Here is a 24,508-nt window from a genome sequence, read left to right on the forward strand (position 1 = left end):
GCTGCAATGTTGATCAAGATGGGGGAAATGATTCAACTCAGTGACTCTTATTCAGTAATAAGAACATCTGATCAATTTCTCTGGGTTCCACCCTTGCCCAAACCACCGAACTATCAGCGAGATCCTTCTCATAGCCTCCCTCATCATCTTACTTGAGACATCCCCGCTCACACTACAGACATGCTAAGTCATACTTATTGACTCCTCTGTATAAAATCTTCCAGGGTGGTTCAATAAAATACTCCATAACATGGGCCTGGCTATCTCTCTGACCTCATTCTTACCATTTCCTTTAATTGCCTGAGTCCAACCACACTGACAAGCGTGTGCCCAACTTGCTGCTGCTTTAGAGACAGCTTTGATATTCCCTCTTCCAGGAAGTTCTCCTGGATTTCCACTGTGCTGGCTTTCTTGGTATTCAGGGACACCCTCAGAAAGGACTTCCATGGCTACCCCATATAAAGAATAGCCCCAGTCACGTGCTGTCATACCTCCCTGTCTTATTTTCCGAATGTCAATCTTCACTCCTGGAAATGGTCTTACTCATGTGCTTGCTCCTGGTTGTTTTCTCTTTCTAGAATGCAAGTTCAACGACAGCAGAAGCCTGGGGTCTCTTATGGCTACAGTATCCCTGAGGTGTATAACAACACCAGGCAGAGAGGAGGCACTCAAACATTTAAGTAAAATGAATGTAATTAAGATTACCAAGATGTAAAGTAGATACTCTAAAAATCGTGAAAACAGTTTATTGCCTGATGTGCATTATATAATACCCTAATTTTGTCTCAATACTATAGACCTTAATAAATACTCAGAAGTAACAAAATGCCCCTCTTGTCCACTCCCAAACCTTCATTTATTTATCTATCTCTAATAAGTTTTAGTTTTCTTCAATTTTAATTATAAATTCAGTATGAGTACGTATTTCTAGCCCTATCCCCTCCCTCCTGGGAATACTGGTTGCCTCTATATAGTCCAACATTTCCACTTAAATTTCTACCATCACATCAAATTCAGCATATGAGAACTTGAAATTAGTATCTCTCAGGCAAAATCAGCTCCTCCTGGGGCGTCTGGGTGGCTCAGCCAGTTGAGTCTGACTTCGGCTCAGGTCATGATGTCATGGTTCCTGAGTTCCAGCCTTGCACCGGGCTCTCTGCTGCCCACTAGAGCCTGCTTTGGATTCTCTGTTCCCTCTCTCTCTGCCCCACCCCCACTCATGCTCCCTCTCTCTCTTTCTCAAAAATAAACTTTTTTTAAAAAATCAGCTTCTCCTTCTATCCTGATAACTTTATCAACCATCCTCCAAATACCCAGATTTAAAAGCTAGGAATTATCTTGATTATGAAATTCAAGAATCACAAAAGAGACTGGAAAAGTAAGTGGTCGTGAAGCTTTCTTTAAACTGTGTTAGCCTTTTTTCAAACAAAAGTTCACAGGGAAGTCTGATATGTAAAACAGAGGAATATGCAGTTGTTCTGGGAGTTAAACTGGTGGTCTCTGAAGAAAAACTTCAAAAAGTGCTCCTAATCTGGTCCAAACTTCCTTTCTTTTTTCCCTACCCCCACTCAACACATGCACAGAAATTTACAGAGGAGAAAATTTCATCCAGAGAATGTGAATCTTCTATTCAGGTAGAAGTAAGTAGTCTGCCCAAGATGACACAGCACAATGCTTTGCATAAATGCACTTAGAAGTCAATGTTTACTTCTATTACTTCCATGATTATGTATAACCAATGATTATCAGTTGTTGCAAGATGGTCAGTTTCACGCATGACTGTCACTGGTCAGCATGAGAAGAAATCTTCAGAGGTTAGATAGTAAATGTTAGCTCCTGGTAATGGATTTACTTCTAGCGAATGAAGGCAAGCAGGAGTCCAGGGGAAAGGACTGTGGCTTCATTGTCTATTGTTGAACAAGATTTCCAAATTGTTTAGGCCTCATCCTCTTCATCTTTAATATTAATGTGTGTGAGGAGATGCTTTCTGAGACTGTCTCATCCCTCCGTCTGTGATCTATTACACCACACTATAGCATTTCCTTTGAGCTACTGTACCTACAGAGAATTAGCATCACAAGTTAAAGACAAATCACCCTTCAAGGATTTTTTGACTATTGTAGGGCAGGTACTTCACTGGGCTTCTGAAATTCAGGAAAGGAAAGAAAAGACACACTATTTTATTTCAATGAAAAGACAGCCCAGTGAGGAAGAGCCCAGCAAGGAACCAGAAGGCGGCGGAGAGGGAAACAATGAGAGGTGTGCCCAGAAACGGAGCAGCAGAGATGAGGAGGCTTAGGAAAATTAGGAAGGGATTTGCCAGGTTGGAGTGGGTGACAACTGACTTTAGATTTGGATGATAAACACGAGTTGACTGCTGGAAGCTGCTATACGCACCAAAAGAGATCACATTTTAAATTACCTTACACTGTTAAATAATAAAATCAGTATTTACTGTATAAAAATGTTTTATCAGGCCATCTCACACAGTTTTCAAAGTTTACGAGGAAAAAATTAAGTCAATTTCCTCTTAATAAATATTATTTAATGACTGGAACATTCTGAGGGACATATGTGAACACACCCCAAGTAGAGGCAGCACGTCACTGAGGGACAATAATCTAACAGGGAATTCAGACAACCCTGCCTGGGCTAAACACCACGCAGCACCTGGCAGACAAGGTGGCGAAGCCCCTATAAATACTGATGATTCACTGACGTGACATAAATCAGGATTTTAACTCACCAAAAGCTAACATTTTGATTTAAAATCACAAATCAGTGCCATTAAAACTCATCAGGAGACCCTAGCACATGAGTAATGAGATCATATCAACTTCTATCTCGTGAGCAAAAGGAAAAGCTGGTTTTCTAAATGGTAATTCAGATTGGACAAATAACACACTGTATCAAGTTTTGTAGCCCTCGGCCATATTTTGCTAAAAACAAAGGTACATTATACATGACTAAAGAAAACAGTGAAAATCAGAGCAATTAATTTCCCAGCTATGTTTCCCATAAAAAACCATCACTACTATGATTTGCTTACAGCACACAACCTGGTTTTGCATCACACAATGATCTAAGTGTGTAATAACTTGCATATTTCACTAAGATGTAATATCCTTCAAAACGTCCTTACAGTGAGAGTTTTCCAAAGAAATTATTGATCTCTGGAAGGTCTCATGTTTTAAAATTACTGACAAATCCTTTCCTATTTTCTTTGCAGTTAAAAATAATTCTTCTTGATCACTGGAGTGTAAAGAGGTATAAGAGTATAAAGAGGGAATATTTTCTCAAAAACAAATGTCCCAGTTGACACAGGACATTTCTCATAATTTTCCCAAAACAATAATTAGGAGAGTTGTCACTAGGATCCTAAAAATATATGCAAGAAACACAGATAATTCGTTGGCATGTTTAGTACAGCAAGACATTTCCATAAATACTTTTCAAATTATTTTCAAATACTTTTTAGCTGACTCCTCTCATGATTGGAGGCTTTGTGTTTCTTTCCACAATTCAGAAACGTTTCTCAGGTGGTTCTGCTTCACTGCAGATACGTTTGGTACATTCTCTTTATATGTTGGAGGCAATTAAGCGGCTCTCTTCTTCTGTTTTCTTTCACTGGCACCTCTGTGGCTGCTCAGTCACTGACCTCACCTTGGTGGAAAGGTGACTAAGAAAAGAGCAATTCCTAATAACTCACGGAAACTACAGAGTTCCCATTCTATGGAGAACAAATGCGAAGGACCGAGGATCCAGCTGAAGTGGTGCAGCTCAAAAGGAATAAGACACTGGACAACTTCCGGAGGATCCTCTCTAATGTCTGAAACCCTAACCCCGCAAGGGACAGACAGAAATATGGGGCCCTGACAGACACGGTCACGAGTGGATTGATGAGCGCTGAGAGCGAGAGTCAGACAGAAGTAGAGACAGACGAGCAGCAGAAAGCCTGCAAACGAGAAAGACTGACAAGAGTGTAGGAGACAGAGAGGGAAGAAGATAAGGAGACAGAGGGAGGGACACAGAGACTGAAAAGGGGGTGGGGAGAGGGAGACACACACAAACAGGCCCAGGGAGAGACAGAGAGAGGAGGTGGGGAGAGGGCGAGAGGCAGAGATAGAGAACGGGAGAGAGAGAAACATTTGAGAACGCAACAGACACAGTAAGAGACAGAGGGAAAGAGACGGAGAGAAAGAGGCAACAGCGGCAGACACCGAGAGCCGAGTCCGCGACACCAGACCAGCCCGCTGCGCACTTTCTCCCGCCGCAGAGCGCAGTCCCGGGAGGCTTCCGAGGCAGGTGGCTCGGCCGAACTGGGTGTCTGCGGGTCCTGCCTCCCAGGCTGCCGGACTCGCGCCCATTTCCCCCGTTCCCGGGCTGCCCTCCGCTCGCCCTCCCGCCCCATCCCTGGGTGCGCAGGTCCCGACTCCCCGCCTCGGCGCGTCCTTCCTTCCCCCGGTCCGGAGCACGTGTCCCGCCCGCAGCTGCCTCTGCCCCCAACTCCCCGCCAACGCCGGCACGAGGTTTCGGGGTCCCGGCAGCGCCGCCCGCGCACAAAGCCCAGGCGGCCACCTTGTGACCCGCTGCCCGCCGCCGCGCCGCCCCACGGCCGCGCTGCACGTTCTCCTCCTCTCCCCCTGCGCGCTGGCTCCTTACCGCAGCGCCGCCACCGGCTCCGCGCCGCCCCCCTGCCCACGCCGGCTCCGCTGCCTCCCGCTCGCTTGCAGGGACGAGCCCCGCGCGCAAGCCCCCCCACCACCACCACCCCGCCCCCCCCCCCCCCCCCGCGCCTTACCCGCCGCTCAGCTCCCGGCACCGGCGTCCTGAGCGCCGCTGTCCCCGCGGCCCCCCAACTGTCCGGGCGCCCCGCGCAGGCCCCACGCCAACTCCGCGCCCCGCGCCCCGCTCCCGCCGCACCGTCAACTTCTGGCCGCCGCGGCCGCTCTGCCGCCGCCGCGGGACTTTTTTTTTTTTTCCTCTCGCTCCTCGGCTGCCTCTGGATTTTTTTTTTTTTTTTTTTTTCACTTGCCCTCTCCAGCTCCCACTAGTGATTGGAGACTGAGAGCCAAGTACTTAGCGGAGGGATTACACTTCTCGGCGCACTTGGAGCTGCCCCAGCCCCGCTGCCTGTGTAAGGAGTGGTGAGCGGACTCGGGGAGCTGCGCTGTTCATGCCCTTCCCCAGCCCCGGGTCCAGGGGGAACTTCCACAGCTTAGCCCGCTTCGCAGAGCATCACTTGGATGGCAGTCCTAGATGTGTGGAAGAAGGGGTTTCAAAACAGGCTAGGTTACAAGAGCAAAGATTCGTGGGATTACGGTACATTGAGAGCTGAAAGGGACTCCCAAAGACAATCTAGTGCCGGGAATTTGAACTTCTCAGGGCCACTGACACTTTTGAGAAGTTGATAAAATGCTGACGCACCTCGCAGAAAATACGCACACACATCCGATTATGTCTGCTTTTCTGGGCCGGGGTGTAGGAACTCTGAAAAAACACACAGTTGGACCTCCTAGGGAAATGAATTATTTCCTTTCCTCAAATATTTTGAAACTGGTGAAAGAAAGAAAGAAAGAAAAGAAAGAAAGAAAGAAAGAAAGAAAGAAAGAAAGAAAGAAAGAAAGAAAGAAAGAAAGAAAGAAAGAAAGAAAGAAAGAAAAGAAAGAAGAAGAGAGAGAAAGAAAGAAAAGAAAAAGAAAACGCCCTCCATTTATATTTGATGAAATTTTATAATTAGTAGTGTTTATTTTGGAAAAGTATGTAACCGCTTTACTTTGTGGTCTCCTTGCGAAAACTTTGTGTTGAAACATTTTCTACGGAAGTAAATATAAATTAAGCTAGTCCACAGTCTTTCGGGAGACTTGGGGAGAAGAGTTAACTTTTTTAAATCAGCGGTTTTCCAGTTCTGTCTCCCAGGGAGATATCTTGTGACTTATAATTTTTTTTTTTTTTTAACTCCCAAGGCCTTTTCAGCTGCCTATCCTCAGAATTAATTTCCTTTTTTTGAAAAACTTTTCTATCTTGTAAATATACCGATAATTCCTCCTTCATCACCAAATGTGTGATTTAAATGACTTAATGACATTTCACCATGACCTAGCTTTTTTCCAATTTTCTTCATCTGTCTCTATTGCCTATTTATTACCCTGTCTTGGCAAACCTTTTTCTTTCAACTCCTCCCTTTTCTAAAATTATTCCCATTGGTTTTTGTTGTTGTTGTTGTTGTTGTTGTTGTTGTTAGACATTAAGTATCTTTTTAACTCATCAATAACTCAATTGTATATAAATTTATTTTATACAGCTCCCAAGTTAGGAACAGGTGGTACTCCAGGCATTTACTGATGAGTCTGTGAAATACACACACATTTCCCCCAAAGAAATTTTAGGATCCCTGTGAAAGTATATTTGCCCCCTAACGTACCTGAACCATACATAATATTATCAGGACTAAACTGAATTCTGGTGCCTGATGCTGGACTGGAAGAAGAAAGGTCTGTTTAGTATAACACTAGAAAATTTTCAGAACAGGTAGCGTTTGCCATTGACATCATCTTGCCTTCCTGATTCAACCTTCATAATCTAGTCCTTGGTACCCAAGAATCGTAAAATAGAAACCATTCAATTCACCCTCACTTTAAGTCCTCTGTGCTCCTAAATTACTTTGCTGGTCTTCGGTCGAATTTCCTATCATTTCCATCCTGATATTAACTAGGTTTAAAGAGAAAAGAAATCTAAATGAATGTATCCCCTGTACTGTGTGAATTACTGATAACTTTTATTTGGCAAACGTATTTTTTTCTCTTAGAATTTCTGTCCTCAGAAACCACAATGAAACCAGACATTGTGGAGCAGTGTTTGGGTCATGCATATCTTTTCAGAAGATGTGCTAAGGATTGGCTTTTCTTGGCTTAACCCTATTCGGCAAATATCCTAAGCATCTACTGGACATAAGACACAGATCCAGGGAATACAGGCATCTCTGGACACAATTCTATTTCAGCTAACTTATAAATAAGGAGATATTTTTAATTATAAGGTATAGAAAAAAACTCTCCAACAGGAATAAAGAAATTTGTATAGTTTTTCATGAAAGGAAAAAAAGCGCTCTGCGTGGGAGAGAATCAGAGCACCATAAAGGAAACTGTGAAGTGGACCTGAGAAGGTAGCATTGAAATTAGCAGGGATGGGGAATCTGAGGTATAAGCCATTCAACAATCAACATTTATTGAGTACCTATGGCATGCCACACACTGGTGTTTGAGATTCAAACCCTGTTGATTCCTTTTTGAAACTTATAGAACAGACAAAAAACAAATTATATATATATATATATATATATATATATATATATATATATATATTTATTTTAGAACATTCTGTGAAGCACAGTGATCAATACATGCACACACAACTACTAGAGCACAGAAAAAGCAGCTATTCTGCCTGGGAATGACAGAGTGGTCACATCAGGGTCCTGAAGGGTCTTTAGAGATGAAAGGGCAGCTGCAAACAGAATAAACATTTTAAGCAGAGGGGAACAACATGGAAAACAGCAGAGTGCATCCAGGGAACAGCTGGTAGCTCAGTGCTGCTACCCAAGTTAGGAGGAGAAGGTGCAGCAGATTGAATCTCAGGTTCAGCAAGGTTCAGGAATGACCTTGTCAGATATGCTAACGACGTAGATATTTCCTTGTTAGGCAATAGGGAAGCATTAGTGATTTTTAAAACAAAGAGTTAATTGCTGGAATGGAGTTTTCAGAAGGTCATTTAGAGGTACCTAGAGAGGGAGAAATGGAAGCACAGAACCAGTTAGGAGTCAATCGTGTAGAGTGAAGATCTGAACCAACATAGTGACATGGCTACCAAGATCAATAGCAGACTTGAAAGACACTTCAGGTAGAGTTGTAGACGTTGCTTCCCTGCTTTGCAGCCTGGGATGGTGGTGCTTTTAAAGGCACGAGGGACGACAGGGTAGGGGAAGCTATTGAAAAGAAGAGGAGAGAGGGTTTCCGTTTGGTGGAATGGCAAAATTTGAACAAAAACACAATGTCTTTTTTTTTTCATCTAATTGTAAAAATAAATCCTATAAAAGTTCCAGATATCTCGGGAGAGAATACCAGGTCAGCAAAGGTGAGGACTCTCAAAGAATTCACAGGCTTATTCCCCATTAAGGTAGACATTTGCCCACCTCTGCTAGACTCAAACTACTTGGGGAATTTACATGCAGCTAAATAGGACAGGCCTGAGGAACAAAGTAATACAGTGAGCGTGCTTCTGGGCTTTCCGCTCCCCTTCTCCAACTGTTTCCTCTTCATTGGTGTCCTTACTCCCACATCTTTCCCTTTTCCACCTCCCCTCTTTCAAAACTATAAAGGACTGACAACCATTAATATATTATCCTAAATTAATGTATACTATGTTAAGTAACATTCTAGAGCATGTGCTTTTAAATTGCTTCTCTCTAAATGTGGAATAAAAACTTGTCTCTTTTTTGAGGTATTTTGGGAATCAGATTAAAGAAATATTTCAGCAGAAGCAAGAAATCTTTCTTTCCCTACAATTCACACAGCTGTGGCTGCCTTTTAACCCACTGCTAATGCGTTGACTCTGCATACACAAAATAAGAGATTAAATCTCTCAACAACTGGAATATTTAAATCCTCACTTGTTAATATAAGAAGGTATAAGTATTGGTGAAATATGTAGCTTCTATAATAAGAGCCATATTGAGTGATCACCATGTGTTAGGCATGCTGCTGAACACTTCACACATATTAATGTACTGAGGTCTCATAATAAAGAAGGTACTATTTCATTCCCATTTTACAGATGAGGAAACCAAGGAACCGAGAAGTTAGATAACATGTTCAAAGCCATACTGTGAAGTAGAAGAGGCAGGATATGAACCTTAGGCAAGACCTCAGTCTTATTCAGTGCACTAAACTACTCTATACCAGTGAGAACATTTTTTAAGTACCCAGTGAACAGACACTAGACAAAAATACCTGAAGATTTTTAATCTAAGATAATACATGAGCCTGATCCTAGAAAGTGTGAAAAGACAAAATACTTGTGTCCTTTATATTTTTTTTCATGTTTCCTGAGCTCCTTGGAAAGGTAGCAGCTGGGGGAAGATCTGGCCATGCCAGGAACATGGGAAGCAATAGGGTTTGTGGCTTTTAAAATTTCCCTCTCTGGTCAGCATTTAATGCCCTTGGCCAGCCCTCTGCCAAGTTGTGAACTTCCTGAGGATCCTTTCCCTGTCTTTTACTACTCCCCCAGCCACTTTTTTTTTTTTTAAACACAACCACTTTTACTAGATTGGAATGGGTGAGTTTAGCTCAAAAATCAGATTTTTTCATGTTGTATAGTGGATTGCATCATAAAGAAGTGAGATTCTCATCACAAGTATCCAAGCAGAGGTAAAGGGTGACTATTACAGAAGGTGTTTCCACAGTGGGTGAGCGGACAGACTAAAAAAATCTCTAAGACCCCTTACTACTCTCCGCATCTATATTTAAATAGTTAATGTGAATAATTCAAAATATTAACACAAATATCAACATTAATATAATTCATTTAAATATAGATATTAATATGTATAATTAAATAAATTCAACAAATAAATGTGAACATATTTCTATCCATTCACTCTGATACATGTCAGTCATAGTCTCACAATTAAAATACGCATCAAATTACTCCCAAACTCATAGCCTAAAACTTCTACTCTGTTTTCTGGTGTCCTCTATTTATACAAAACAACTGTAATTATATACAGGAAAAAATAACACAGATTCCAATTCAATAACAAATTAATTTTGTTCACTATGTAAGCTCAAGAGAAACAGAATTCCTCAACTGAAATGGGAACAGTCATGAAAAAAACCTGAAGTAAAAATGCTGAAATGATTTTGCTTTCTTTTGCTGTCAACATTATTCGGTTTTTCTTAATAAAACAGATATTAAGCAGATATTAATATCCACCTATTTATATGTTGCCAAATTATCCAGGGCCTGATATAAATTAATCCCGTTGAAATTGGAAGGCAACGTCATTTCAATATTTAAATTTTTTTCTAAATTTCTAAAGTCCAAGTATCTTTTTTTCTGAACCATCCTGATCCATACACGTACATATTTTCTAAAACTGGGAGATTAGGAAAAAATTCTGCAACACAACTTATAAAAAGTAATTCTTACATCTGTTTCTTTGGAGTCTCATGTTCCTGATGACTTTTTCCTTCTAAAATGATTTGCCAACCTTGGAACTTTTCTGTGTTTTCCTGACTCACAGTATATTTACAGTGTGTGCCTCAGGAAGAAATATACAGCAACTATTTCCTTCTGTACTAGAAAAAAGAACAGAAAAGTTAAAGAGCAAAAACACATGAAGAACAAATCTCCAATGAAACTACCTGGAAAAAAAAAATGGGTTTTGGCTCTTATTAATAGCCTATTCTTTCCATCATATGTTCTTAAATTATAGAATTGTTTTATGCTCATGGAGAAAAGTAATTTAACTTCTGTTTCATGAATTCAGAGATTATGCCTTTTATAAATTACAGAGATTTAACACTGTTAATGTTAGAAATAATATTGACTATAACTACATTAAAAGAAGACATTTTAGAATTCCCTGTTGACATTTCTAATTATAAATATATCATAGGTATTGAAACAATATATTGTGAAAATATTCATACTAGAACATTGAAACTATATAGATTTCCATACTACAAAAATAGCTTAATTGATGATCTCTGGGGCATACGGCTGAATAAAGCCACAGCCTTCCTTGGCACTATTGAACAAATCCTGCAAATTTCACGCTACTATTAGTGGAAAGGAAAGGACAGAATTGAAATCTCAAGAGGAAAGAACCAAAAGAGAAAACAAGTCCGCCAAGTACCAAAAAATAGCAGGAACGAGGAAGCAAAAAGATCAAGGAGGAAATTTAAGGAAATTATATTCAAAAATGTATTTTTTTCTCTCTGGTAGCAGAATTGTTTAACACAGATCGGATTTGCGATTTTGTTAAGTAACACTATTCATTAAATTGAGCTGGATATTTATATAGTAAGTCAGAATACATGAAATATTGAAGATGTAATTACAACTCATCTGCTTAAAAAAAATTGTAGGGTTCTCATTTGCCTACAGAATAAATCCATGTATCCCAGTGGGACCTTAGGGGCCCATGATAATCTGGCCTCAACATCCCTTTCCAGCCAATCTGCCAAACACTCCAGACTGACAGACTGCTTGCCAAACATCTTGACAACTTCTCCTGGCTACTTTACCATCTGGCCCCCTGACCAATATCCCTTCATCATCTGACATTCACCTTCTAGACCCTAGTCAAAGGTCTTTCCTTTCATAAAACATTTCATTTCTCCAGGCATATTAGTCACTCCTTCCCACACTTCTGCATTACCACTCTCCTATTTTATAATTTTTAATATTCTTAACACATAACACAATGCCCAGCACATAATAGGTGCTCTAAATATCTTTGCTGTTAGAATAATGAGGCCAATTTTAGAACCATCTTTAAATTCTCAACTGAAATGACCACTCAAAAAAAAGGTCTCTTGAAACAACAATTAACATTCTATAAATAGGATGTATAGGCAGCAGGAGACATGGGGGTTTGTTGAAAATTTACAGAAACAACAAAAAAAAACCTTTTTAAACAGAAAAAAAAAAACCCAAAAAACACCTTAATGAAGGAAAAAGCCACGCAAGTTTATTTACTATACTATCAGGGCAAGCAAGAGTCTAGTACAAAATGGCCAGACCAACCTGAGTAGTAATTTGGGTTGGGTATGGGATGGGAAGGGCCCAGATGATAGAATTGCGGTCAGGTACTGGGAGTTACTGGCTCGGGGGTAAAATTGCTTCGCAACAACTCAGGAATTCCAAAGGCTATTGTCATAGTCCATGCGGCTGCTCTAACGCAAATACAATAGAGTGGATAGCTTAAACAATACATTTATTTCTCATACTTCTAGAGACTGGGAGTCAGGGATCGGGATGCCAGCATGATCCAGTTCTGGTGAGGACCCTTTTCCAGGTTGCAGACGACTGAATTCTTCTTGTATCCTCATATGGCAGAAAAAGCAAGCTCTGATTACTTCATCCCCTTATAAGGGCACTGATCCCATTCATGACCTAATTATCTCCCAAAGGCCCAACTGTTTAGTACTATCACATGAGGGGTTAAGATTTCAATGTCTGGATTTGAGAGGTGGGGTCTTGGACACAAACATCCAGTCCACAACAACTATCATCTCTAAATGATAGAAAACTATCGTCAATTATATACTGCTAAGATTACTGGTCAGATTTTCAGGGCATCCATATCTGAATACTGAGTATTTCAAGATGTTTTCTGATGCAAATGAAAGCTTCTTGAGAACAAAAACACAAAATTAATAACTGGCACCTGGCGCTTACTAAGAATTTGATAAATCTATGAGGAATGAATGAATAATGTTTAACATGACTCTGTATCAATTTCATAACATTACTGTTTCACCCACGACGTGTTCTTAAAACAGAATAAGGACAGACTGATTTTTCTCACACACACTCCTATTATAGATCAGATTAAATAAAATTTAGGGTGAACTGAAATAACAAGAACAATAATATCCTAGAAATCATGACTGTTAATTGTTCATTGCTTATCATGTACCAGGTACTATAGCATTTATTTTGTTATCTAATTTAATCACAGATACTATTAATGCCATCATTTTACAGATGCAAAACAATGAGGTTTTGAGATATTAAGTAACTTGGTAAGGTACAGAGCTAGTACATGATGGAGTGGATATTTAAACCCAGGATATTAGCTCACATTCTTAACCAGACCATCCCCCTAGATCTTCTGAATACTACCATATGTTTATCTATAGTTAAAAGTGCAATCTAATGCATGAATTCACTTACATACTTCTAGCTGAATTTATCATTTTGTTCTTGTCACTGTTAGTGATAGATCTTTCTAGAACCATGAACTTACCTTATAAGATTGTTCTTTTGTGAAACAAAAAAAGATATACAATTAGTGATTAAAAATACTTCACCATTTGTTTCACTGTCTTAAAGTTACTTCATTGCTATAGATGTAACGATGCCCCAGACTGAAATGTTAATGACAAAGCCATCACGCAGATACCACAGAGGACTTTCAATATCATTTGATATTAAAGATAAAATGTTTGTGCCTGATTGAAATTGCAACATCACTAGGGAGTGAGGAAATATTTTAATTAGCATCCTCCTTTCCTTCTGTTGAAGGTTTTAAAGCACTGAAATTACATTGAATTTTAAGTTTTTATTTAATCTTTCTCTTCTCCTTGTTGCTAAACTTCTTTAGGTTGAAACTACATATTTGCATTTTTGTTTCCCCAGCATTCAGCACACTCTGTAGCATATTAATTGACATTCATACATGTTTAACAGATAGATAAATCATGTGATTTGAATCCCATTTTAGTTCATACTATGTTTTCTGACCTGTACGTATTAGAGATAGATAGATATCAGAATTAAGGAATACATGAAATTAAACTACGCTGATACTCTAACGTGATTCCTGAAATAGGGGCAGATCATCCTTCAGATTCCAGCCCTGTTAAAAGAGGTCTCAAAGCTAACAAGAAGCCTGGTACATTGGTGACTATAGTCTACTGTGTATGTTATACAGAAACCACTGGCAGTATTTTGAATGGTGCTAACAAGTCACAAGACAGTGATCAAGCATGAAGAATATTATCTGGGGGTATCTGGGTGGCTCAGTCAGTTTAACCATCTGACTCTTGATTTCAGTTCAGGTTGTGATCTCAGTTTGTGAATTTGACCCCCATGTTGAGCTCTGTGCTGACAGTAAGCAGTCTGCTTGGGATTCTCTCTCTCCCTCTCTCTCTCTGCCCCTCCCTATTCACACTCTCTCTGTCTCAAAATAAATTAAAAAAAAAAAAAAATTAAGGGCCCCCCCTGGGGTGGCTCAGTTGGCTAAGTGTCTGGCTTCGGCTCAGGTCATGATCTAACGGTTCATGGGTTCAACCCCGTGTCAGACTGACTGCTCAGAGCCTGGAGACTGTTTCGGATTCTGTGTCTCCTCCCCTCTCTCCCCTTCACCCACTTGTGCCCCTCCCCTCTCTCAAAAATGAATAAACTTTAATAAATAAATAAATAAACAAATGAACTTTTAAAAAAGGCATGAAGAATAAATATCTGGGCAGTGAGAAATCGACTTGGAGAAAGGCAACTTTCATGTTTGAACACTCATTAATGAGGTTGCTGCCTTAGGCTGCCCACATCATTGTACTCTTTTGAGGGGAAAGAAATTGAGACAACTGACCAAAAAGTTAATGACTGTGAGGGCTTTTAGTGATTTTCAAATCATTCAATAGAACATTTCACATGAATTATCACTGTATCTGCAACTCAAATTCAAAATTACTGATAATTGTACTTTTACACTTAGCAACCTGACAATGTTGCATTTAGCAATACTTGTGAAAACAGAGAAGTGTGTAATATATATGAAATTAACATAGAGGTGTCCAAGGTATTAACCAAGATACCTTTTTTGTGGCTGCTGCCATTGTTTTAATGACCTTCACACTTCAGGATGACGTCCGCTTAGGAGAGGATAGAATGATGAGCGTGTATGATGCTCACAGGGAGCTGGCAAAGTTAGTGAGTCAGCTTTACTCTCAATTACACCAAGATGCCATTAACCTCAGAATTCCTTGCCATGCTATTACCACTTTACTTCCCAATTAATGAATAGCCGTTTGAAGACTTTATCTCGGTATACTCATGAGTGAATAGAGCTCTGAATTGAAGACTCCCAAGTTTTGCTATGTCATTAAAAAGCAGCATTCACTTCTATATAACCATGACCAGGTTCTATTCAAGTATGTTCCATACATATAATCTAGGTCATGATACAGTAGCAGATGGAAAGGCCTGGTACCAAGATCTCCATTTCTTTAAAATTAACTCTGATCGGGGCACCTGGGTGGCTCAGTTGAGACTCCGACTTCCACTCAGGTCACGATCTCCTGGTTTACAGGTTGGAGCCCCGCATCGGGCTCTGTGCTGACAGCTCAGAGCCTGGAGCCTGCTTCGGATTCTGTGTCTCCCTCTGTCTCTGCCCCTCCCGCCTTACACTCTTTCTCTCTCTCCTTCCAAAATAAATAAACATAAAAAAATAAAAAAATAAATAAAAAATAAAAAAAATAAATAAATAAATAAAATAAAATTAACTCCGATATTATTTAGGTCCTTTGACTAGTTTATGTAATCCAGAAGTAGAATATGTCAACATAAATATAACAGATTTGGAAGCAAAAGAAGATTCAGATAGCAGACATCCCCATAGTGTAGTGTAGCTCCATGAGTATAGGAAACTCATGAAACAGCAATTCACAGGACTTCCGTAATGTTGTATCTGTTTTTGTTTTCTTGTAAAGCATAGTCTTACCAAATCCTTTAGTTATGGTCTATTTTGCTGCAGTCATATGGGTGTTACTGGTAAGGTGTAAAACTAATGGCTGCAGCAGGAAAAAGGATTGATGTGTCATGAATTATGGCCCTGTTTACACTTCTACTTTAGCCATAATCATTTGTTTAAACAAAAAGTCCTGCATTTGAACCTCTACAATTGTGTGCTTATTATAAACATCTCGTCTTTCATCCAGGCTCAGCCAACACTTGAATGTGTTGACACTCGTAGAGAAATAAAGTCTTCTACTAACAAATAATAATTCATCCTAAAAGAATGTAAACAAACCTTTATTCATTAACTTGCTAATTAACACTTTCGGTTGCATTTATTAACTAACATTTTTGTTAAAATAAGTAAAACTTTGGACGTGCTAATCATCTAAAACTTTCTCCTCTATCTCTCAAAGGATTATCTTCTCACGTTTAGCTGAAGTGGCTAATACTATTGATTTTATCTTTAAAAAATGTTCTTATCCCTCTCCTGTGGCATGCCAATATAGCCATTAATACACAGTACATGTCTTTTCCTAGATTGTACTCTAGTGCATGTCATTTTCTCCTCCATGTTTTTTTTCCTCAAAGGGATTTATAAGATTTAGGATTCACTTTAATGTACAGCATATTCTTTCACTTTGGTTTTCCTATTGAAACCAGTGTATTTTCATAGAAAACACATTAGTAACTCTACCTTGCTATGTACTACATCTGGATTGCAGCCTCCTTCTGAACGAGGACCATAATTACTTCATTCCCTGGACTTTATCAGAATTCATGAGCAAGCAGAACTGTTAAATGCAGCTCTCCCAGTAATCAAGCCTAACACATAAAAAGCAAGAATTTTTAAAGGAAATCAGAGTGTTTTTCTCATTCTCTAATAATGATAATTTATTCACATCCTTTATTATTGGCTTAACCTCTGAATCTTTTAAAGAAGTTGCAGTTTTACTGTGGTGTCACTAAAACCAGAAAGAATAACCTAGAATTTCATGGCATAAATTTACTTTAGTAACTGTGCCTGAAGAGATGAACAGAGAAGAGTGATTAACAAGGCTCATGAGGGGCGCCTGGGTGGCGCAGTCGGTTAAGCGTCCGACTTCAGCCAGGTCACGATCTCGCGGTCCGTGAGTTCGAGCCCCGCGTCAGGCTCTGGGCCGATGGCTCGGAGCCTGGAGCCTGTTTCCGATTCTGTGTCTCCCTCTCTCTCTGCCCCTCCCCCGTTCATGCTCTGTCTCTCTCTGTCCCAAAAATAAATAAAAAATGTTGAAAAAAAAAAAAAAAACAAGGCTCATGAACTGAGCTGAAGAATATTCATTCCCGAGTTAATTCTGACAAGGTCTTTGTCTACCTAATTTACCAGGTAAAGAACACATTCAATTGATTATCTAAATGTTAAGCTTTTCTCAATATTTTTGGCCTCATTAATTCAGCATATCTTATATAGACATTATGTTATAGACAGAGGATGTATTAGGTAAGACAAACCTCCTTGTCTCATAGTTTATAGTCCCAAGAGGGAGTTAAACAACTTACTAAACATTGTGGTTATTTATGATTTATTAGCCACCGTGTGAGGTGTTGGTTATACAACAGCAAGCAAGAGCAGCAGGCTTCTGCCCAGATAGAGGGTGGGTGTTGAGTCCTAAGATAGCATCAAACATCAGATCCTATCACACAGAAGCGCTTAAACCAGTCTTTAGGGGATAAGAAAGTCATTCTGGAGGCAGTAACAGCTTAGTTGAGACCAAAAAGGTAAATAACAGTCAGCCAGACAAAGAATGAGGAAAGGCAGGGTTCCAGTGCACTTGCACAAAAGTCAGAGAGGCCACCTCATAGCCAGAGCCCTAGCAGTGGTTTAGTAGAGGGAGAGGATGCAGCACAGAAATCAAGAAGGCAGAGGTGAGCAAAGGAATCAGGAGCCAAATCATGAAGGCATAATAAGGTAAACCATTATAGAACCAGAGGCAAAATCCTGTTTGCACTTACAAGCTGTGTCTTGATGACTTTAGGTGTGCTGAATCATTCCATTAGCACCTTGGTTATCTTGAGAAGCATATTTCATACCCTCTTCCCTGGATTGTTCTGTTGGCATTGGCCAGATAAGGAAATTGTGCAAGATTTAGTAGGTGGAAGTAAAGCGGCGGCCATTACCCTCTCAAGGTGACCTTGGTCGAAAGTGATGGAAAGACCCAGAGCTGCCTGGAAGGAATCAGGTTGTCCTTTTCTTCTCCTCAACTTTGGCTCTTCTGACCCAAAGCAGCCCTGGACAATCACTGGATGTCTTGACTACAGATTCACAGAGACAATACCCCCCAGAAACTTAGCTACCAGTCACCCTCACAGTCCCACTTGTGTAGCTGGACCTGCTTGGCTTTTCTTACTGACTTGCTGGTGATTCTTCTAATCTTCTGGTTTCTCATTTAGGACCTTCTTTCCCATATCTCATAATACTACATATATATACTAATATTATAATAAATCCCTTATCCTGTAATTCACACTGGTTCTGTTTCCCTAATACATTGGACATGTTATATAACCTCTCTACACCTTGGTTTATCTTTAAAAAAGATGATTTGGTTCTAATAGTATCTGCTTTATGGAAATAATGTATGTTCACAAAATTATAATTATCTCAGGGAGTTTATACTTTACTTTGAGATAGGTGAGAAGTCAATAAAAGAGTTTTAGTGAGGAAGTGACATGACCAGACTTGTTTCAGAACATTCAATCCAAGTGAGATTTGTAGTACAGATTTGAGAGGAGCAAAGAGACACTTGGAAGACACTCAAATCAGAGTCTGAGATGTTGGTATTCTTAATTAAGGTAGTGACACTGGGGCTGGAGATCAGTAGACAGATTCCAGAGCCACTAAGAAATTAGCAATATTCCTCTTTGGCTTATTCACCAGCATAATATCCCCAAGCTCCATCCATGTTGCCACAAATGGCAAGATTTCTAGTATATGACATCACTTATATGTGGAATTAAAAAAAAAAAAAAAAAACGAACCCATAAAAACAATAAAATGGTGGTTACCAGGAGCTGAGGTGGGGGGACTGGGATAGGAGAGATGCTATTTTAGGATACAAATTTGCAACTAGTAGATAAGTCCTAGAGATCTCACGTATAGTACAATACAGTGATTATAGACAACAATATTCTAAACATCAAACTTGCTAAGAGCCTAGATCTTAATTATTCCCAACATAAAGAAAGAAATGCTAATGATGTGAAATGAGTTTTTAGCTAATGGTACAAGGGCAATCACATTGCAGTCCTGTATATAAATCAAACAAATCAACCTGCCTTATACCTTAAACTTACACAGTATTATGTATCAAAAATAAATTTAAGTTACAATAAAAATTTTAATTAAAAAATGTGAACACCAAAAAGCAAGATACATGACAAATGCATCAAATGACAAAACCTGGTAAATTGTTAAGAGGAAAGAAAGGCAAGGATTACTTTCAAGCTTTCAGCTTGAGACATTGGGTGGATCATGATACCATTTTTGTGAAGCAGTAAAAGTGGAGGAAGAACTTGTTTGATGAGGAAGTGGTGAGATTTTGCTTTGACATGATAAGCCTAAAGGGCCCATGACACATCTAATTGGAAATATGAAGAAGGAAGTTGCTACCATCTGTCACCATACAACGCTATTACGATACCATTGACTATATTGCCTGTGCTGTACCTTGGTAGCTACACTTGTGGGAAGCATAGCATAGTGTGTGGAGTTGTTGAATTATTACGTCATACATCTGAAACTAAGGTACATTCAATTTTTAAAATCTACATATATAAACAGAAAAAAATGAGGAAATAAGCATAAGCATAAGCATGCTGGACAGTTGAACGTGGAGATCAGACATGAACGGTTGCCCCTTGTTCCTCCACTATTCTTACAGGGCAAAGATGCCTTCAATAAAGGCAAGGAAGGGGCACCTGGGTGGCTCAGTTGGTTAAGCATCCGACTTCAGCTCAGGGCAGATCTTGTGGTTCATGAGTTCAAGCCCCACATCGGGCTCGTTGCTGTCAGCACGGACCCAGATTCGGATCCTCTGTCCCTCTCTCTTTCTGCCCCTCCCTACTCTCTCAAAAATAAAAAACCTTTAAAAATATGATAAAAATAAAGGCAAGGAACTAGAGGCTGAGATATTGTATTTTTGTTTTTGTTTCCCTCAGCATTTCTAAAGCTGTTTGGTCCCAGGAGACCTTTACACTCTTAAACGCTGAAGTCCCTAAAAAAGATTTTTGTTCATATATATCCACTGTGTGAGAAGTTTAAATTCAGAAATTTTAAATTACAAGATATATATTAATTCATTTCAAAATAATAAACCATTACATGTTAACATAAAGAACATATCCTGATGAAAGAATATCTTTTCTAAAACAAAATTAGACATAAAAGTACCACCATTTACCTATTATGAACCTCTAAAGGCTGCTTGATAGGAGACAGCTGTATTCTCATCTGTTTCTGCATTCAATCTGTTGCAATATCACACATCACGTAGCCTTTCGAAAACTCTACCGCATACGTGTGAGTGAGTGACAGTGAAAAGGAAAAATAACAACTTAGATTTATTACAAAAGTACTTTTGACTTCATGGACCCCCTGGAAAAGTTAAGTCCCTGAGAACCTCAGGAACACTGGACCGCACTTTGAAAACCACGCTTTGTTGTGCACATTAAGTTAGAAGATACCGTGCTCAGGATGCGAGTGGAGAGGAAGACTCAGAAACTCAAGTCTTTAGCGACTTGAGCACAGGGATTAGGAGTTTGGCAGCTGACAGTTTCTGAGAGGAAGTATAATGTAATTGAATAGTGCATGGCTAAGTGGACAACGTGTCTTAGAAGAAAAGGGAGAATTAATGACTGGTCTTGAAATAGTTCTGGGAAATCAGAGCAGTTCAGGTCACACCTCCTGAACTACCTCAGTGGGTGGTCTTTGGGACAGAAAGCCAGCATTTATGTGAGAATATTGTTGGGGAAGCAGTCTTTTAGAAGAGCCAAGTTTCAGCTAACAAGTAATAGAAACATCGGGGCGATGGGTGGCTCGGCAGAGTATCTGCCTCTTGATTTCGGCTGGAATCATGATCCCAGGGTTGTGGGATCGAGCCCTGCGTCAGGCTCTGTGTTGAGCATGGAGCCTGCTTAATAGCCTCTCTCTCCTCTGCTCCTCTCCCCAGTCTTCTCTCTCAAAAAAACAAAACAAAACAAAAAAAACATAAATGTCATGTTAATGAGGAAAGGGAATTTAGCACATGTCACAAGTGCTAGTAGTTACATACAAATATCTAACCTCTCTTTCTTCCTCAGAAACAAAATTCCAATTCCTACCTGGGCATACTGCACCACTCAGAGTAAGCCTGTATCTTCCAGGTTCCCATAAGATGGGACTAATTCCTGGCCACTGGGGTAGATAGAAGCAGAAGTGTTGTGTGAGGCTAGAGAGAGCTGAATTTGGAGAAACCCTTTTTTTACTTTCCTCCTTCCTACTGCCTGGAATACATGACCACCTGAAAGCATGATCTGATAAACATATATGGAACTTTGCACTCAACAAATGTAGCATATACATTATTTGCAAGCACACAGCAAAGATTGCCAACGTTCTACCACTTAATGCAAACATTAATTCATTTCAAAAGACTGGTATCACACAGACTGTGCTGAGCTTGAACTCACTGTCTGCCAAATATTTCCAGCATTTTCTTGGTGAAAAAAAGGAAGGAAATTTTTCAGGCCTCTCTAAAAAGATCATCTACATCCTGGATTGATTGTGCTCCTGAAGGAAATCCTTGTCCTTTGAGCAGGAAAACAAAAGATTTACCTAACTCCCAGGACATTCAGCATGTATTAGCAACAGCTGAGCAATTGAATGCAGCAGGATTTTCAAGTCTTTTAGAATCAGGCAGAGCCTAAGAAGTCTTAAACTTCTGAAAGGATCCTAAATCGGGTAACCCCTCAGGCATCGCGGAGAGCAAGTCTTCCCACAGGAATGTGCACTCACATCACCTGAGGAGTCTTATTAAAATGCAAATTCAGTAGTTCTGAGTTCTTGAGAGTCTGCATTTCTACAAGATCCAAGATGATAGTGATACTGTTGACTCAGGGACTTCATTTTGAGGTGCACGGATAAAAACAATCAGGGTGAAATAAATCTATGGCATTAACGGAGGTCACGAAGCCTAAAGTCTAATTATCAACTTCGAAACGACTTCTTGCATGCATTACTTTATCCACTTAATGAATACTTATTAGATGTTTATTATGTGCCAGATATATATGCTAGACCCTACCACTCAAGGAGCTTATGGTTTGTTAGGGAAGCCAACAATTAAAGAATTACACAATTAGGTATTTACTTCCCAAACATATGTGCTAGAACAGCACACAGTAATTCCTCAATAAAGATTTGAGTCAACAATAAAGATTTGCGCCAACTCTGGAGAACAGATTTCCATGACTGCATATAATCTGGAGACCAGTGAAGTTTTCTCATATGAAGTGATGGTAAAGCAGATACCTACCTCTGGGATACATAAAAGTTCTAAATGAAGAGGTGATAAGCAGCAATAATGGGAAGCAAGGGAGAAGAGTCCTCTTAGAGGAAAAGCAATTGAAAATTCCAGAAATATGGAACAACAGAAGAATTCAAGGAGCATATTGCTTTTTCAAAATATATTAAAGACATATTTTAGTCAAGTGAATTTCATTAGAAATGAGTTTTAAATTATGTCAACTTTCCTACATTCACAAAAGATAAGAGTTTATGTGGGTTTTTTGAGCTATATCCGATTTGATTTACCATTGTCTCTTTAGATAGGGACCTGCAAATTAATAGGATAATTCTGAATCAATCAGATTCCGAAATCAGAAATCATGGTTCAGTGATTTTGTGTTAATCATACCCTAAATTTTAGGTATTTATAGGAAAAGTAATTTTAGATTAGTAAGGCTGGTGGATACATGGATACAAAGTAAATATGTAAAAGTCAATTATTATATTTCTATATGCCAGCAACAAATAGAAATGTGATATTTATAAAGTTTTTATTTATTTATTTTGAGAGAGAGAGAAAGCATGAGCAGGGGAGGAGCAGAGAGAGAGGGAAAGAGAGAGAATTCCAAGCAGGCTCCACACTGCCAGTACAGAGAGCCCAACGTGGGACTTGAACTCATGAACCATGAGATCATGACCTGAGCCTAAGTCCAAAGCTTAACCGACTGAGTCACCCAGGCGCCCCTAGAAATGTAATTTTTTAAAGTGTTTATTTATTTTTGAGAGAGAGAGAAAGAAAACACAAGCAGGGGAGGGGCAGAGAGAGAGGGAGACACAGAATCAGAAGCAGGCTCCAGGCTCTGAGCTGCCAGCACAGAGCCTGATGTAGGGCTGGAACCCACCAACTATAAGATTGTGACCTGAGCTGAAGTCAGACACTTAATTGACTGAGCCACCCAGGTGCCCTTAGAAATGTAATTTTTTAAAGAAGCCAATTATAATACCATCAGAAAAAATATAAAGTATCTAGAAATAAATCCTGAAATAACCTTTACAAAGTAGACTATAAAGTTTCAAAAAAAAAAAAAAAAGATTTAAAAATAAACCATGATCATGGATTGCTTCAGTATCATAAAAATGTTAATTTCTCCCAAGATAATCTATAGATTAAATACAACTCTAATCAAGACTTAAAATATTACAGGGTACATAGAACTTGACATGCCATTTCTAAATGTATATGAATGTGAAAAAGGCCAAGTCACTATAAAGAAGAAAGAACAAGTGAAAGAGCGGGGGTGTGGGGGTAGTCCACCAAGTAGCATTAATAGAGTTACACTAACTAGTATTGTCTGGTAGTGATGAAAATGTAGACCAACTAACCTGTGGAACATAACGAAAAAATCCATAAATAAACCTGTATATTTGTGGAAACCTGATTTCTAATAGAACTTGCATTGAAAACAGTGGGGAAAAGATGGACTTTACAATAAGTGCTGGTAAAACCATAGATTATCCATATGAAAAGAAAGAGGGGGGGGATGGTGAGCAGGAAGGTAGAGGAAAGAAGGAAAAAAATAGGCTTAGTTACAAAAATACACACAGATTAAAGATTAAAAGTGAAGAAAAGACACAGAGCATATTTTCAGGATCCCATGATTGGTAGTGATATCTTTAAGAAAACATAGAAAGTGCAAACTGTAACAATAATCTTGAAAATTTTCATGCCCTTCTAGCACACCAATTCTATAAAATAAAATAAAATAAAATAAAATAAAATAAAATAAAGTAAAGTAAAGTAAAATAAAATAAAATAAAGTAAAGTAAAATAAAATAAAATAAAATAAAATAAAATAAAACAATATGTTTTTAATTTCTGGTTGTAAAAATCTAGACACACCCAATGTTTACCTGCAGTGACCACAATCATGGGCACACACACACACACTGTTATCTGGGGTATCAGGTGTAGAAGGACCACAGCCTCAGTGAAGACTGGTTGAAAGTCCGCTTAAGGAGCAGTCTGACTGGGGCACCTGAGTGGCTCAATCTGCTAAGCACCTGACTCTTGATTTCAGCTCAGTCATGATCTCACGTTTGTGGAATCGAGCCCCGAGTCAGTCTCCGAGTTGACAGCGTAGAGCCTGCTTGGGATTCTCTCTCACCCTCTCTTTCTACCCTCCCCCACTCTTTCTTCCTTTCTCAAAATAAATGAACTTAAAAAACAGATAAATGAAAGGAACAGTCTGACTCCCAGTTTCCCTCCCCTACCCACTTATTTAGGCAACTGTTCTTTCCTCACCTTGCAAAACCAAATAAAAAACTAAACTAAAAACAAAAATGGTAATTTGCTCTGTGGAAAGGACAAAACACAGGATCTCTGGATGAAGGGAGGACAACTGGTGGCTTATGTGAATGTTCACACTCTGGAGGCAGAGACCACTGGCTCTCTTCACTACTCAG

At 39.4% G+C, this 24,508-nt stretch overlaps 1 protein-coding gene across 3 annotated transcripts in view; it reads right to left on the reverse strand.

Annotated features, from left to right (window-relative positions):
* Nucleotides 1–5,553, reverse strand: part of BMPR1B (bone morphogenetic protein receptor type 1B) — a 425,442-nt gene extending 419,889 nt beyond the window's left edge. For all 3 annotated transcript variants that reach the window (XM_058721870.1, XM_058721874.1, XM_058721869.1), the window contains exon 1: nucleotides 4,802–5,553. The gene's annotated coding sequence lies outside the window, so the exon portion shown is untranslated. The remainder of the gene's footprint in view (nucleotides 1–4,801) is intronic.
* Nucleotides 5,554–24,508: the final 18,955 nt, after the last annotated feature.

Source organism: Neofelis nebulosa, chromosome 3 (genome assembly GCF_028018385.1).
Source record: "Neofelis nebulosa isolate mNeoNeb1 chromosome 3, mNeoNeb1.pri, whole genome shotgun sequence".
Classification (NCBI taxonomy): domain Eukaryota; kingdom Metazoa; phylum Chordata; class Mammalia; order Carnivora; family Felidae; genus Neofelis; species Neofelis nebulosa.